The following is a 6,000-nucleotide window of genomic DNA, read 5'->3' on the forward strand; positions in this document are numbered from 1 at the left end:
GTGCTTCATAGTTCAGCAGATCGGCAGAGGGGCTGGATTTTCTCCACTTCTGTTCTGCAGCATAAAGCTTGGGGTGATCCACATCTCTGTGAGGGTGAGTAACTGAAGGGAGAGGAGGGAGGCATGTGCTGTGATGAAGTCAGAATTTTAGGTTGTAGACTGACAATTCCCCAGGCTTGCTGCAACAGACAGCTTGTTGGTGGGGCTCAATGAAAGGTAGACGTTGGAAATGTTGCAAGACCGAAAAGGACAGTGTCGGGGAGTACATCTTCTGCAGGAGATGGTGACAGGAATTGGGAGACACATGATGCACCTAATGGTGTTCTCCCTTATGTTCTCCCTTGACAGACTCCCGCAGATAGTCTTTGTGTGACTGAGTTCTTATCTGACCAAGCCTGCTGCTGCCGCTGCCACTGTCCCATCATCCCTGATACTTAAATACTACAGGTAATTAAAAATGCAGCTGTGGAGACACTCTTCTAACCAGCGGCTCAACCCACCTCTAACTTAACAGTGAAACTGACCTGATGTAGTAGAACGCTAGTCGCGCCTTCCACAACTGATGAAATACATTCTTTTGTACTATATTCTGGATGGAGTGGGGCAGCTCGAAATCAAGTTGCTTTTTGGTACCTCTCTGTTAGTGATCTCATATTCAAGCAAGATGCAAATGATAGCCATAGCTATAATTGTGGCAGTTAAATCCTCCAAACTTACATGGAAAAGACTGGCAACAGGATTGTACTCAATGCTATTCAGATGTTCTGCTTGACCTGCAATGTTCCTTTGATCTTTGGGGATATTGAAAATGAAAGAAATTAAAGAAACATTGGAGCATTTGACTTGTTACAAATTACATTCACCCCAGTCATTGCTGAGGGCATGATCACCAAAATCACTGTGATCACTCAAGAACCTCATTGTTGATTATCATAAGCTTTTCAAAGACCTGTACCCTCAACACAATTTGATTCCATTTCATGATTCATTATCCACAATGCATCAAAAAGATAGGCCTATTATTTCATGTGAGGGGCAATGAGATTTGAGGTATTTTAAACACTGTTAATTTCAAAAACACAAATATCACAAAGACATCAAAACATCATGTCACAAGCTGACTGCATTCGGACAACTCCCACTTTCCTCACCACAGGATCACCACAGTGATACCCTCCCCCCTTCACCAGATGCCACCACAAAGATGCCCACTTAATAGCAAGGCATTCCTTCTCTATGGGTGAGTACCTTATTCCCCATGGGAGGAGCTTCCTGCTGATGTATGCAATGGATCTAAGTTGTCATGGCTCCCACAGCAACAACACATCTCTGAGTCCATGCTGAGATGCATCAGTCTGGACTGTATCTGTTCTGTTCAAAGTCTGTTCAAAGTCAGGGCTCTGGAGAACAGGCTCTGGACACAGAGAAACTTTTAGGTCCTGGAAAGTTGTAGTCCATCGGACCTTGTTTGGTTTATTCATCTTTATCCAGTTAGTACAGCTGCATGGGCTGAAAATGTCTGCACCACCCCTCTAACCCCAAGAACGACATTACCTGCTTCTTTGTCAGACACCTTCCATCAGTCCTTACAACCTCAATTTTTCCAACCTCACACTATGCCGAGCACAAAGCCCAGATACTGTGTTTCCCCCGTTGCCAGAACACACTTGTCAGGACACATAGACAACCCTGCTACTTTGATCCTTGCCAGCATCTCAGTGAGATTCCTCACATCCTTCTCCCAGGTGTGGGTGTACACAACAATGTCATTAGGTAGACAGCAGCATAGCCCTCGGTGGCTCTGATAGTAGGGCAGATAGGCAAACTAACTGCATTTTATGATTAAAGCATGAAAGTTTCAGCATATAATCTACATACCCAAGGTTTTATGTCAGACATGGAGGCAATTTGTATCTGACCTCTGGTGACCTTGAGAAGTCATTGACCTTCATTGCATTGCATTGACATTGCATTTTTTTCAGTTTTTGCTCCATCACTCTTCATTATAATCATGTATTTCTTTGCCAAAATTGCATTTTTGTTCTAATAAAGATGCTTATTTGCTGCAGCTGCCTCAGCCATGGCCCTGTAACAAAACTGAGAATTGAGAAATCAAGTGCTTCTATTCTGACTGACAGCTACATTAGCAAGAACGTAGAAGACAGAATTACAGAATTCTGTGCTGGGAAGTTTGTTGTGCATAAAACAAGCAACAAGTTCTTGGCCATGGCAATTGACCACTGCCATGAACAGAGCAATGCACTCATCAAAGGATCTGGTGGAGCAGTTGGCCTGACAGAGACCATGAACAGAACAATGCACTCATCAAAGGATCTGGTGGAGCAGCTGGCCTGACAGAGACCATGAACAGAACAATGCACTCACCAAAGGATCTGGTGGGGCAGTTGGCCTGACAGAGAATCCTAGGGTGCTGCAATGCTGGATGGTGGCAGGTCCAGAAATTGCCAGAATGACTACATAATTCGAGAATGAAAGCTCCCCACAAAGTGAAAACCGTTACCATGAGCAGCAGCCAGCAGTGCAAGAAGCCTTTGTGAAGCATGTTAGGTCCCTCACAGCAGTGATCAAAGAGATGGGGAACCTGTTTCTTGAAGAGAGTCAGGATCTTCTGGTGCTTGACTCCAAAGATATGAATTCATCAGTTGCAGACACAGTGAGGAAGGTGTCCTTGAGTGCACAAAAGTACAAGACCTTTGTGGAAGAACGGCCTGAGCAGCAAACAAAGCCAGTCACAGATACCCTGACCAAGAACAAGATTGCTATCTTCAGCCACCCGCCAGTGAAAACACAGGCAAAGCAGAATATGCAACTTGAAGCACTGAAGCATGATTGCAATCTCTTCTCACGGCTGTATGTGTCTTGCCAAATACGTGATGGCAATCTGGATCAATTCTTCAGCCACAAAAACCAGGCAGCACCACCATCTTTGTCTCAGGGAGAGAAGATGCGACTTGATACAAAAGCAGACCTCTTGCATTGCATAATGACTGATGAAACTGACTCACAACCTGCTCCTGTGGTTCATGCTGTGTTCCTTGATGGTGCAGCTGTGGTCCAGATGCTGATTCCTGGTACAGCATAGACCTTCCAGGACTATGCAGACAGTGTCTTTGTGCCGTATGCAAAATCCCATCTTGAGAAAACGAGCTGTCTTGATACTATCTGGCATGTCTACATCCCAGTCTGAAAGGCACCACCCGACAGAGGAGAGGGAAGGGAATCAGGAGACGGGTGATTCCAATCACTGCACTGCCAAAGCACTGGCCTAAGACTGCCAAAGACTTCCTGTGTGTTGATGAGAACAAAACATGCTTGCTTCTGCATTTGTCAGATGCTGTTCAGAAGGGTTGCAAGAAGGTGACTATATGTACTGTAGACACTGACATTGTTGTCCTGACCGTGGCCATGTTTAGGAAGATCGAGTCACAGGAAATGTGGATTGCTCTTGGTACAGGCACGTGCTTCAGATACATTGGGGTTCATGAAGTGGCCAACAAGCTGGATCCAAGTACCTGTGCCACTCTCTCATTGGTCCACATACTTACGGGATGTGACACAGTCTCAGCATTTGCTGAAAGAGGAAAGTAAACTGCATGGGAGACTTGGAAGGCTTTCCCTGAAGTGACCAAGGCCTTCAATGAGGTGCAAGGTGATGTGAGTGAGCTGTCCAAGTCACTGTTGGAGTGCTTTGTGGTGCTGATGTACGATAGGACAAGTGACACCATGGAGGGGAATGAAGCTAGAAAACAGCTCTTCACTCAGAAATCCAGAGCTCTGGAGAACATCCCACCCACGAAGGCTGCGCTAGAGCAGCACATTAAGCATGCCACCTATCAGGCCAATGTCTAGCTTTAGTACCTGACCCTGAGCTACCAAGCCCTTCTGATTAGGGCTGGGTGAAGGAAACAACAGGATGGCAGCCGCTGTGGACCACCCTTCCAGAAGCCTCACAGAGCTGCTACGAACTTATCCATTGTGGCTGCAAAAAAGGGTGTACTACGCACTGCAAGTGCAAAAAGACTGCCCTCAAGTGCACTGCCCTTTGCTTATGCTCAGGAGACTGCTAGACTTAGAAAGGACACACATGACCATACTGAACTGATAATGTTATCGTAGGGTGGGTTAAGAGATGCCGACATGACAACAACATTACTCAGTCAAATTTAACATGTCAAATCTACCTTGTGTGAAGTCCCCTTTTTGTTTTTGTGTGTGTGTGTGTGTGTGTGTGTGTGTGTGTGTGTGTGGGGGGGGGGGGGGGGTTTCCCCCATTTGTTCATGTTTTACTTTATTAAAACATAGTTTACAGCAGTTCTGTGCAATCTATGTAGAATAAGAGCATAAAAATAAAACATAATTGATGTATGCTGCCTTTATGCCTGCGAAAAAGTGAAAAAAATTGAAATTTGACAGCCTGAAATTTGTTCGCCGTCTGCCTAGTCCCAAAGGTCCAATCTGAAATGCCTCCACGGCTGACAATAAACTTCATGGTTTATAGAAACACTGGAGAAAGTTTCATGCTTAAGTCATAAAATGCACAGTACCTTCCATATACAATCTTATCTGCTCCACTAATCTGAAAAATATTAATTCAAAAGACAACATCAACATTTTGGCAAATATCACAAATATTTCAGTCATTTTGGCATGTAATAAATGCATTTAATCGTGTTGTTCTGAAGAACTTATCAGCACTGAATTCCTCCCCAGCAGTTCATAATGCCAGCTATGGTGCTGAGTGGAAGAGTCTCCAAAGCATAAGAAATACCCTTTTTAAAAACAACTGCAAACCTTCAGTGCAGCAACACATGCCTCAAACAATTATCGGGTCACAGATATACATTAAAAAATCGAAGGCATGTGTCACAGCACTGGAGGTTTGCAATTGTTTGTTATAACATAGCTGGCATTATGAACTGCTGGGGAGGAATTCAGCGCTGGTAAGTTCTTCAGAACAACATGATTCACTATAAAGGTGCATAAATGCATTTATTACATGTCAAACAAGTGAAACATTGCCAAATTGCCATACTGTCAATGTTGTCCTTTAAGATATGCTCAGAGAAAGTTTGAAGTCTCCAATTCATTAAACATGGGCTAACCTAAATAACATACACTGCATCATTAAACAACACCTTCAATGACAGTAATAACAAACAATAGATTACATTTATATAGCCTACTGTACCATCCTTCATATGGGGTATGTTTATCTGCTATAGCAGCTTTTAGTTGATACCACAGCATTCTGTGTATTAGAAACATACCTGGATTAGCCCTTTTTTGACTACCTGCTCCACCCAGCTGCTTGTCCAGGCCACCGTGCTCTCCCGCTTGAACTACTGCAATGCCCTCCTCGCAGGCCTCCCAGCCTGCACCATTCAGCCGCTGCAGCTCATCCAAAACGCAGCTGCTAGGCTGATCTACAACCTCCCAAAGTTCTCCCGCGTCACCCCCTTGCTGAGATCACTCCACTGGCTCCTGATCGCAGCCAGGATCCGCTTTAAAACCTTGACTCTCACTTTTTCTGCTGCAAAAAAGACTGCCCCAACCTACCTCCAGGACCTCATCCAAACTTACGCACCTGCTCGACAACTTCGCTCTGCTACATCCGGATGCCTCGCTCCTCCCACCATCAGAACGAAAGGCCCATGCTCCTCACAACGTCGTTTTTCTGTCATTGCCCCCCAATGGTGGAATGAACTCCCCACCCCACTAAGAACAACCCCTTCAATCCAACCCTTCAGACGTGGGCTGAAGACGCACCTCTTGAGACTCTACCTGGACTGACACCCTTGCCATTTTGACCTTGTAAATCTAAGATTCTTGGCATGTACGTGTAGCTCTATCTCTTACCTTGTACTTGTAGCACATTTTTGCCTAGGTAGCATGGCGATACTTTATTGTCCCAAAGATTGTATTTGATATACAGTGTGCGTGCGTGCGTGCGTGTATCATAGTGGTTAAGGAGCAGGTCTC

This window comes from Megalops cyprinoides, chromosome 3 (assembly GCF_013368585.1).
Source record: "Megalops cyprinoides isolate fMegCyp1 chromosome 3, fMegCyp1.pri, whole genome shotgun sequence".
Lineage (NCBI taxonomy): Eukaryota > Metazoa > Chordata > Actinopteri > Elopiformes > Megalopidae > Megalops > Megalops cyprinoides.